This window comes from Triturus cristatus, chromosome 10 (assembly GCF_964204655.1).
Source record: "Triturus cristatus chromosome 10, aTriCri1.1, whole genome shotgun sequence".
In the NCBI taxonomy this organism is placed as follows: domain Eukaryota; kingdom Metazoa; phylum Chordata; class Amphibia; order Caudata; family Salamandridae; genus Triturus; species Triturus cristatus.
In genome coordinates this window covers 76,367,081-76,379,784 of record NC_140593.1, presented here as the reverse complement: position 1 = coordinate 76,379,784, position 12,704 = coordinate 76,367,081, and positions in this window count along the sequence as shown.

Here is a 12,704-nt window from a genome sequence, read left to right as displayed (position 1 = left end):
CCATGAGCTAGCAGTGGTACAAAGTTGCAAGGGATGTGATCTGCCGTGTAAGGGTGGGGTGTCTTGGATGGAGATCTGCTGTCAGTTCACTCACAATGCTGATGAGCTCCTTGATGTTGTGTGTTTTGGTGTCTCAGCACTATCTGAAGGATCTCCACTTGTCCTTGCTGATGATATGGTGATGGCTGTGTGTGGTCTTTTCCAGGCCTGTAAGGTAAATGATGGCTCTTTGTGTTGCAAGGTGTGCACAAGAGTCCGGCTGCGTCTGTAGGAGTCCCGTAGGTCTGCCTTGTCCCAGGTGCCTTAACTATTGTTGTGCTTCACAGGAAAGTCTGTCAATGTGGAAAGATTGTTGGATCAGTTGCTGATCCAGTGCGTGAGGTTTCAGGGTGTTGCGTTGGTGTTGTTTTGAGTGTCCCACACAGCTTGTCTGTGGTGACTTTCATCAAGCATCTTTGGGGGATCGTTAGCAGGGTGTGGGGCAGTGTGTTGCTTGTCGGAGACGTCGATTCAAATGTTGATGGACCAATGATGGATGGTGGTGTGGTTCTCCTCCAGCCAGAAGTTACTGGCCCCCAGCCACATGTAGCCTGTGGAGGTGAGGGCGTGTGTGCAGATGTACGTGTTGATGACTTAGCGCAATTGTGGATGTAGGCCTGGATATCTGTAGATGAGTGTTACTCTGAGGGTTGCCAGGGAGTTGCTGCAAACCCAGATTTGTGACTCTGAGGGTGTACTTGTGAATCAATTGCAATTCATCCTCCGGGATTGTTGGTGCCGTCCCTGCGGGTGATCTTGTATCCATCTGAGATGGCAATGAAGAAGTCGTGTGCTGAGGATGCTTATGTCCAGGTTACTGTCATGAAGGTGATGTGTGGCCCTGTTGTGTTGAGGAGGTAACAGAGTCCAATGGCGTGCTGGTGGATGGAGCGGGTGTGGAGTAGGAGGCACATGACCTGGTTGTTCTAACAGGGTCTGGTAGGCTGGGCAGCGCTGTGTAGGCAGTTGGAGTTGCACACTCAGCATGCGAAGGTGTCGTGTGTGCGCTTAGGGGTTGCCTGATAGCAGGCGGATGATTGTCTGGAGAGCATTGCTTGGAGGTTGGCTGCAGCATGAGCCTGTTGTGTGACGTGGGCACTGTGCACGTTGCAAGTACACACGGTCCTGCCTTTGGCACGGTGTTGGCGCAACAGTGGCACAGACAAGCTGCTGGCTGCATTAAGAATGGGTGGAGGGGGGAAGGGAGGAGCATTTTGGAGGCGTATGGGTTGCAGAATCATGGCACTCAGCGGGGCGGTGCCGCAGGTGAGGCAGCAGCAGGCGGAAGGGGTGAGAAACTAGGCAAAAAGTAGCACACAAAGACAAGGAGGTCAGAAAGGCACAGTGCAACAGGTGTATATAAAGGAAGGAGTGTCAGGTAACTCATGGGTCACTACGAGAAAATGTATGACCAATCACCAAAAATGACGGTCACAGGGTCAGGCAACAAAATGCGGAGCTGCGCACAGGAGACACACCATCATCATGTGTTCACGTCCCGTTGTGTGGAGCAACCTGCACAAATATGTACACAACCAGGGACTTCATGCACAATAGATATTATTAGCCATAAAGAACTGCATGCATGTTGCCGAAGTAGACATACACATATGCTCAATATTTGACAAGTATGCCATAGATGACGCATGCAAACTGGCAAGAGAACTGCAGTGACAGAGATGAGGCACTTTGGATTGTGTTGAACACCTTTATTCCACATACATACACAAAGGGAAATGCATTCATGTGAACAGACTCACAGGTCAGTTGACAGAACATGTGGGACATACGCTGGACCCCCCCCCCTTCACGACTCGGATGATGTCAATCCCAATGAACTGGTACACAAGTCAAGGGGATGAGCCAAATAAATCCTGCTGCACACGGAGAGGCTGCAAATCCCCATAGAGCCTGTCGTTGTGATGTCCCACACTATGTCCACCCGTAGCATCCGCAATGTTTCAGAGGCCAGGTTTACACACATTGATGCCTTCATCAGACGCCACACTCCACTACAGATGACAGTCAAGAAGGGTGACTATCATGTCATGGGAGTGATGCTACATGTTATATGCTCCATGGTGAGAAGACATGTATGCATGGTACCACAACATGCACAGAAGCAGGCCCACACATTCCCAACCTGTACCACCAACAAAAAGCCTTGCTGCTATCCTTACCCAAACTGACATTTCCACATGTCCGTGCATGGAACGCTGATTCAGCACACGTTGCAATCCTCATGAGGAATATCAGGAGGACAAAGATGACACGAGCAGGCACAAAAACATGGGAATGACAGACACACAAGAAGTCACCTAAAAGAATTCTCACCGCACACATGGACATTTACAAAACATGAACAATGTTGGACACATGTAAATTTCAAAGAAAGTCTCTCCGCAAAACTGTGTGGCATGACTTCATCACTCGAGTGACACATCAGAACACACATCAAAGTCACTTTGCATTCAGTCAGCTGGACACACACATTGCAACATATGCCACTCAATGCTACAAGCTTGCACACTCATACCCAGTGACTCACCATTATGAGAAGAAGTTGCGTATGAGCTGACTCCGGATATCATCCTCCTCCTCCTCCTCATCACTAGCCTCTTGAGCAAGCCCTTGATCCTCCACGGGTGGATGTTCCTGCTCATCCATATCCAGGATGAGTGGCACTGCCTTCTCAACTGCCATGTTGTGCAGAATGCAGCACACGAGGAAGATTCGGCAGACCTTCTCCGGGGCATAAGGGGGGTACCCGCCTGTCTTGTCCAGGCACCGGAATCGGCTCTTCAGGAGGCCAAACGTCCTCTCAATCACTCGCCTGGTCTGCCCGTGTGCATTGTTGTACCTGTGATCTGCAGCTGTTCTTGGGTTGCGGAGAGGTGTCATTAGCCATGGCATGTTGGGATATCCAGAGTCCCCTACATGGAAACATCATGTAAAAAAGTGGGTCGGGAGATGCCGTAAGAGCCGCAACACACAGGACAAACAGAGTATACCCACCAACAAGACATGCTTGTTCGTTGTGCAGCAGCAGCATCATTTGTGGCACCCTGCTACGCCTCATGATGTAGGCATCGTGTGCTGATCCTGGAAAACGTGCACAGACATGGGAAATCAGCATGTTAGCAAGACACACCACAAGGGCATTTATCGAGTGGTAATGTTTTCTATTGCGATAGGCTTGTTCCTGTGCCTGTGGTGGTACCAAAGCCACATGTGTACCATCGTTGGACCCAGGGCTTAGAAATCACCCTTGACATCTGTCAATTCCTCAGGAGTAGGAAATGTGATGAATTCATCAAGGTGCTCCAACATGGCTGCTAAAACATCACGCAGGACACGGCTGAACATTGTCTGTGACATGCCACTAACATCAGCTATGGTGAATTGAAACGTACCTGTGGCAAAAAAATGTAGGGCTGCCATCACCTTCATCTTTGGGGTCAGCGCAGTAGGATACCTGTGTCGCGGTTGGAGCTGTGGTGCCAGCCTGTTGGTCAAGTCCTCAATCAACTGTTGAGTGAATCTGTAACGTCGGATGTAGGCACGTTCCATCATGGCACCCAAGTCTGGCATTGGTCTTGGGACAGGCGGTGCCCTGCAAGACATTGTTTGTAAGAATGAAGATTGAGAGTCTGCCAATATCAATGTCAATAAACATAGCACATGCTACACTGCTAATACACATCAGGTAACTATGGAGTCGGTTGTGTGTAATACATACAGGACACATATGCCAGCTTACTGGAACTCCTACAAAAAGCCAGATACACCTGTTGATTGTCGAGTCTACATGACATGCCCTGAAATGAGTTGGTGGCCAGTCTGAGTGAAGAGCCACAGATATCACCGGAGTGACACACAACCACATAGCTGCATAGGAAGGATGGTATCTCATCCACACAGCTGACTGCAAGGCACACGCACAGGTCACAAGGAATGTCAAATGTACATATCAAACACATTGCGATGAAGGGGTACACGTGACAAGAGAAAGACACAGCCATTGAGACAACGCAGACATGTATGCCAGGGAAAATATGATGTACGATGCACACAGACCCTACAGCGGTGGGAATCCACATGTGGCATGGTGTGCGTAGATGTGTCCCATGCCCATCTTCACACAGACCCATGTTGGATGCACCAACAGCAGATGCAGTAGACGGAACACTGACATCAATCTCATGGGAACACATGACACACACCTGACATAGTCACAAAGGGGCATGCAGATCGTGACATGTCAGTTGAGTGAGTGTCCCTGTCCCTGGCATCAGGAGACAGGTGCGGGTGGTGATGACTGTGCCATCCCACTGCTGCTGTGCATGACACAGTTGGACTACAGACACACATGTGACAAGTGTCAAGGTGATGTGTGACACATAGTGCCCCATCACACATGACATGTGTACACAGGTCATCACACATCAATTGTGCAACTAGATGAGATGACCTGTGCAATATAACTGGCTGCCACACCTAGGGCCTGCACATAACAGTATGCAATGACAAGTACTTGACGGACATCCTTGTGCGACTCATAGCCTTCCATTCCTGGCATGTGTGCGCCTGTATTACCATTGTAAGCGTGTGAAATGCGTACCCGTAGGTGTCTAACGCACTGTACTACTAGTGCGTACCCGTACATGTGAACTAGTGCGTACCCGTACGTGTGAACTAGTGCGTACCCGTACGTGTCTAACGCACTGTACTACTAGTGCGTACCCGTAGGTGTCTAACGCACTGTACTACTAGTGCGTACCCGTACGTGTGAACTAGTGTGTACCCGTACGTGTGAACTAGTGCGTACCCGCACGTGTCTAACACACTGTACTACTAGTGCGTACCCGTAGGTGTCTAACGCACTGTACTACTAGTGCGTACCCGTGCGTGTGAACTAGTGCGTACCCGTACGTGTCTAACGCACTGTACTACTAGTGCGTACCCGTAGGTGTCTAACGCACTGTACTACTAGTGTGTACCCATATGTGTGAACTAGTGTGTACCCGTACGTGTGAACTAGTGCGTACCGTAGGTGTCTAACGCACTGTACTACTAGTGCATACCCATACGTGTGAACTAGTGAGTACCCGTACGTGTGAACTAGTGCGTACCCGTATGTTTCTAACGCACTGTACTACTAGTGCGTACCCGTAGGTGTCTAAAGCACTGTACTACTAGTGCGTACCCATACGTGTGAACTAGTGCATACCCGTACGTGTCTAATGCACTGTACTACTAGTGCGTACCCATAGGTGTCTAACGCACTGTACTACTAGTGCGTACCCGTACGTGTGAACTAGTGCGTACCCGTACGTGTGAACTAGTGCGTACCCTTACGTGTCTAACGCACTGTACTACTAGTGCGTACCCGTAGGTGTCTAACGCACTGTACTACTAGTGCGTACCCGTACGTGTGAACTAGTGCGTACCCGTACGTGTCTAACACACCATACACCCGCTATAATCGCGTGTGTACGCTTCGTTTCACCATAGTACTTGTGCCGTAGGGGTATGTGTGAAACGCACCGTACACCCGCTATCATCGCGTGTGTATGCTTCGTTTCACCATAGTACTTGTGCCGTAGGGGTACGTGTGAAACGCACCGTACACCCGCTATCATCGCGTGTGTACGCTTCATTTCACCATAGTACTTGTGCCGTAGGGGTACGTGTGAAACGCACCGTACACCCACTATCATCGCATGTGTATGCTTCGTTTCACCATTGTACTTGTGCCATAGGGGTACGTGTGAAACGCACCGTACCTGTGTGCGGATTTCAAAATTACATAGGGGACACATAAGGGACAAGTATTAGGCCCTAAGTGCATGCTGGTTGTCATGGAGACAGAGTTTCCAGTTGAAAAGTGTCGATCATGTGTCCTGGAACAGTCAGTTGGCCACAAAATACAATGTTGCAAAGTGGTTGTTGACTTGACATGATGCTCAAAATTTGAACGATGCCAATGCTGTCATAGGTGTATGTTTAAAGTCATTGGTGTATGTTTAAAGGGATTGGAGTAAACGTAGGATGCGAATTAGTCTGACCAGTCACTATGTATTGATGTTGTGTCACTTTGTCATCCTTACAGGTAACTGCCTACGAGAAGGGCGTGATCTGGAAAGACATCGTCAGGGCCATGAGATCTGAGGGGGAGCGTCATCGGCAGCTGCCCCATGTGCGCAAGAGGTGTCAGGACACCCGGTGCTGGACCCGGCGGGTCGCCCGGGTCCAGCTGGGGCTCGACAGTCCACGCCCCCATGGCGGCCGCCGACGCCTGACCCCCCACATGAAACGTGTCCTGGCAGTGGTATTCCCTGAGCTCGATAGGCAGTTACAGGAGAGACTGCAGCAAGGAGGGGGTAGGTACATGGCTGTTTGTCGTGTTATGTGTCGCCAGCTTTTGGAAGTGCTCTGTAGCCTGGATACACTCCCAGAGTTAATATGTGCAGTGCATTTTTGGTTCCCCAATGTCACCTGGTGCTCTTTTTCATCCCTTCCCCTCCTTGACATGTGTCCCCTGGTCTGTGTGTAATCACATTTGCACATGGTCATCTAGGGTGCCAGTAAATCTAAGTACACATTGCTTTCGGCATCATGTGGGAGGGTGGTCTGTGACTTGTGTTGGTACCTTGCCTGTGCCATGACCTGTTCACTCTGTTGGGGGTCCATATTTGTTGTCACTGATGATGATTCTCAACATAGGAGTGTGAGCTTTAAAATGAACACCCTTGCAGCATTCATGACCAATGTTGTGGCCTCAGACATGATGTGCATGAGTGGGAGATATGCATATTGCCATGACGGTTGAACATGGTACAGTCAGCTCATTCCAGGACCACGGAGCAGTGTGCCCACTACAGTCCCCTGAGACACCCTGGCCTCCTAATCATGTGTGTCATCCAACACTGTGCACATTCTCTGTGTGTTCAGCATAGGTCTGCCTCTGTGGCATTGTTCCCTGGCCTAGTTAGTATTTTGCAAATGTGTGCTACATGTGTCCACTGGCAAGGGATGCACCATTTTGCTTGTGCATACTCACACTGGGCAGTGCCTGTGTGGCTATTCACAACAATCTGTTGATGGTTGTTTGTCACAAATATGTGTTGCCAGCCCCACGAGGTGATGTTGTGTAAATGAAGCTATTTTTCCTGCACAGTTATTGTAACCCTGAATAAGAGGTGTCACTTCTTGATCTGTATCAATCACATTGACTCAGGCATGGGGTGGGGTGTGCAGGAGAGGCATGAATGTGCAACCCTGATTTTTCATTGCCAGGTCTGACTTGTGTGTGATACTTGGCTGTACAAAGAATCATCGTGCAGTGCCCCTGTGATGCTGGCCAGTGCTTAATTTACCTGCTTTGCAGCCTGTGTCAGTTTTTTAAAAACATCATTCCTGCTCATACATTTTTAGCACCTTTGTGTGGTTCAGATGCAACGCTGTTTGGACTTTGTGTGATGACATCTGTGTGTACATTCTGGCTTGCCATGAGGGTGTCACCACAGTACAGCTAGGCTTTTTTTCTACCCAATTGCATGCCCATTAGCGTATGCATTGACCTGGGTGTGGAGTGTGGACATGTGTGCCACTCCAGATGACAGGCAGTAGGTCATATGGGTAGCCAACTGTGTAATCAGGTGACGGATGGTCATGTGACAACTGACATAATTCAAGTTGTTACTCTTACAAAATTGTACCTTGGCACTCACAGCACTTGTCAACAGTTCTTCATGTTTTAAATGGGGAAATTTGATGATTTGTGTTAAGAACACTGATGTGCCTGCATGAAAAAAGTCGCCAAAGGAAGTGCACACCATAATACATTTCCACTTTCATGGAACACACTGGCACATTTTCTAAGAAGCCACTGTTGGAATTAAATGGTGTTGCAGATTCTCCATATACATGTTCCCACTATGCTCTTGATTTTGTGAGACTCCTTTGTTGTTGGTGATACAAACTGACGAGTCTCAAGACATCAAGACCTCCGTGGGCCCATGTATATGTACTTTCTGCAACACCATTAATTTCTAACAGTGGCTTCTTAGAAAAGGTGCCAGCTTCTTCAATGACAGTGTAAATGTAGTTTTGTGTGCACTGCCTTGTGCGACATATTTCATGCAGGCACATCAGTGTTCTTTTCACGAAATGGCGAATTGGCACATTCAAAACATGTAGATTGTGTAAAGGATTGTGAGTCCCAAGGTAACTACATTTTTTCGTTTTGTGTTCCAAAGTACTTACAGGTCTCTGAGTGTGGTGACACCTTGAGTATTGAGGTGTGTCAGTTTACAATGGGTGCACCACTACTGTTTCTTTCAGGTAAAACAAGAGGTGGCATGACTTCATTGTATTGTTGTGCTCACTGGTTCACAGAAACTAGCTTCTCAGTGTATTTCTCATTCAAGTTGTGGCCTTTTGTGTTCTTTTTTTCCTGGTGTCCAAGTGGCATAGTGGGTCTACCAACTGGGCAGTACAGGGCTAACATATGTGCGTAGTTATCTAGCTGTTACTCATGATGCATTGCCTGATATGCACTGTGACCAATTGTTCTTGTGCTCATGTGTCAGATGTATACAGGTGACTGATGCATTTCGGTTTCTTCTCCATGCCCACAGCATCATCATCCGCAACCGAGGGAGACACCTGCATGGACCTGGAGGAGGGACCCAGCGACAGTGCCGCCAGTGCTGGGCAGTCAGAAGGAGCTAGTGGCACGGAGGGCGAGGGGAGTCAGTCGGAGGACCTGTCTGGACACGATACCAGCTATGACGCCGACGGGTCCGAGGCTGACCTCCCTGAGGAGGCGGAGGCTGCAACACCAACTGGCAGCATCCCCACATCTGTCCCCGCCTCCTCCATTACCATCTCCGCCCTCCCAGTTGCTCCCGTCCCTTCTGTCCGTGCAGAGTCCCACCATGTCTCCTTCGTCCCAGGCACCGCACCCCCTGCCCCTGTCACCCCTGCTGCCCTCAGTGAAGAGTCTGTGGACATACTGCGGCAGTTGCAGGTTGGGCAGGCATCGGTGCAGACTGTCCTCCATGGACACACTAAACTGCTCACACAGATGGTGTCATTCATGGAGGGCATGTCAGCAACGATGTCTGACCAACTCAGGTTTCTGCAGTCCATGGACTCTTCCCTGACGGCAGCAGTTTCTCTCCTGCAGCGCTCCGTCCCCCCCTAACCCAGACCCATCCACACTGCCCTCTCCCATGCCTGCCCAACGCACACCCAGACAGTCACGGGCACGCACCCCACCAGACACATCCAGCACACCCCCAAGTAAGGCACAGTGCACACCTCCTGGCACGCACACTCAGGAGGATGTAGGCACACCCACAGGGGCTGGGGGCAGACGACATACACGCAGCCACAGTCGCAGTCCGCAGTCCTCACAACCCTGTTCCTCCAAAACCACTCCCCTTAGCTCCCCTGCCAAACTGTCACCTAAGGAGACCTGTATGGTTGAGCTGGGCCTCACCCTCACTGAGCCACCACCCCACAAGCGGGCGAGGAAGTCCCCGGGCACGGGAGTTGAGTCCCCCACCATGTCCACCCCCTCCCCCAAGAGCGCTGCACCCCATCCCTCGGCCACCACACCCTCCGTTGGCCCTGGGGCATCTTCAGGTGCAGGGGTTAGGATGGAGGCCCTAGCAGAAGTGTGCAGCGCCGAGTTCACCTCCACCTTTGGCGCTGCCCCACCCCCTGTGGTGGAGACGTCCACCCCTGCACCCACCACACCTACCCCTCCCCCTCATGTCCCTGCGGTGCCTGGTCCTGCCACAGATGATGCCCCCCCGGTCGACAAACCTTGAGGTTCCTTAGTGCAGGCAAGGTAGGGGTGGGCGCGGTCCCCTACGTCCACCCTTGGACTTGAGAAATGGACTGGCCATTGGCCTTTGTACATAGTATCTTTTACATTAATTTATTTTTGTTGCTGAGTAAATCCTTTTCTTTTGCTTTCAACACTATTGCATTTCAGGTACTTGATGTTGGTGATGAGGCTCCGGGAGTTGGTGTTCGGGTAATGTGTTAGGGTTCACAGAAATGTTTTTGTATGATGGTCATGAAGTGGACCATGGTATCTGTGTGCCATCACAATGTCTCTGCAAAGAATCATTGGTAGTGTGTGTTCATTTAGTTTGGAGACATTGTCCCAAGGAGTGTTCGTTCCTCTGTGGCACCTGACATCTTCCCTGCAAACAGTTGCACAATTGTAGTGCTGACCTATGTCCACATTTCCTTTGTTGGTGACGGATCCCTTCAACAATGGCGATGCCTCCTCACCGATGTCTCCTGCTGAATCGTCTGTGCCATCCTTGCTAGTCACTGTACTTGTGTTTGGGGTATGTAGGAATGCCTTCAGGGACAAATTGGCCCTTTTCAGCACTATGCATGTGTGTAATCACGGCCTACCACACAAATGGTACTTGTTATGCAGGGTATTTGGGCACCTGACTAACAATTGTGTTAGCATTGTATCTGGTGGAATTGAACCCTATTCCTTCCATGAGAGACAACATCTTGGTGGCTGGACCAGCACCTGTACATTCTTTACACTCCTGGGATGTGCGTGACAGTGTGTGTTCACTTTGGCTATCTTAGTTTTGTATGCAGTTACATGACTATACAGTCTGTTGACATGAAATCAGGGTGTGTATTGTGCTGCATACGCCATGGGTGGGTATGCATGTGTTATATGTCCTCACACACACATGTGGTGTGTCATGCAGTATGTGACAGACATCCATCGTCCTGGGAGTGGGACCCTGCTGTCAGTGATGTGTTGTAATAGCACTAAAATCATAGTCCAAAGCTAGGGATGCGTCCATACCACCATGTAGGTGTGGTCATCTGATGATGATGTACACCCCTCATATCTCTGTCCACTGCTGGGAGTCCTCTGCACCCACCCCTCATAGGTCTGGACACTGCTGGGAGTCATATGCACCCACCCCTCATATTTCTGGACACTGCTAGGAGTCATATGCACCCACCCCTCATATGTCTGTCCACTGCTGGGAGTCATATGCACCCACCCCTCATATCTCTGTCCACTGCTAGTAGTCATATGCACCCACCCCTCATATGTGTGGACACTGCTAGGAGTCATATGCACCCACCCCTCATATCTCTGTCCACTGCTGGTAGTCATATGCACCCACCCCTCATATGCCTGTCCACTGCTGGGAGTCATATGCACCCACCCCTCATATCTCTGTCCACTGCTGGTAGTCATATGCACCCACCCCTCATATGTCTGGACACTGCTAGGAGTCATATGCACCCACCCCTCATCGGTCTGAACACTGCTGGGAGTCATATGCACCCACCCCTCATATGTCTGGACACTGCTAGGAGTCATATGCACCCACCCCTCATATCTCTGTCCACTGCTGGTAGTCATATGCACCCACCCCTCATATGTGTGGACACTGCTAGGAGTCATATGCACCCACCCCTCATATCTCTGTCCACTGCTGGTAGTCATATGCACCCACCCCTCATATGTCTGTCCACTGCTGGGAGTCATATGCACCCACCCCTCATATCTCTGTCCACTGCTGGTAGTCATATGCACCCACCCCTCATATGTCTGGACAATGCTAGGAGTCATATGCACCCACCCCTCATATGTGTGGACACTGCTGGGAGTCATATGCACCCACCCCTCATATCTCTGTCCACTGCTGGTAGTCATATGCACCCACCCCTCATATGTGTGGACACTGCTGGGAGTCATGTGCACCCACCCCTCATATGTCTGCACACTGCTAGGAGTCATATGCACCCACCCCTCATCGGTCTGGACACTGCTGGGAGTCATATGCACCCACCCCTCATATGTCTGAACACTGCGAGGAGTCATATGCACCCACCCCTCATATGTGTGGACACTGCTGGGAGTCATATGCACCCACCCCTCATATCTCTGTCCACTGCTGGTAGTCATATGCACCCACCCCTCATATGTGTGGACACTGCTGGGAGTCATGTGCACCCACCCCTCATATGTCTGCACACTGCTAGGAGTCATATGCACCTACCCCTCATCGGTCTGAACACTGCTGGGAGTCATATGCACCCACCCCTCATATGTCTGGACACTGCTAGGAGTCATATGCACCCACCCCTCATATGTGTGGACACTGCTGGGAGACATATGCACCTACCCACGCACCCCCTTGGAGCAGTACACTGCTGGCCTGGACCTACACACACACCAATATGAAGGTAACATGCTGAGCCAGTCCTCTAAGCCCACATTCCTGGCATGTGTATGCCTTGTATCCCAAATGTACTGGTGCCGTAATGGGGTACATGTGACACGCACCATACCCACACATTCATTGCGTGTGTACGGTCCGTATCACTGTTCTAATGGTGCAGTAGGGGTACGTGTGGTACGCACCGTACCCACGCATTCATTGCGTGTGTACGGTCCGTATCACTGTTGTACTGTGCCGTAGGGGTACGTGTGGTACGCACCGTACCCATGCATTCATTGCGTGTGTACGGTCCGTATCACTGTTCTACTGGTACCGTAGGGGTACGTGTGGTACGCACTGTACCCACGCATTCATTGCGTGTGTACGGTCCGTATCACTGTTCTAATGGTGCCATAGGGGTACGTGTGG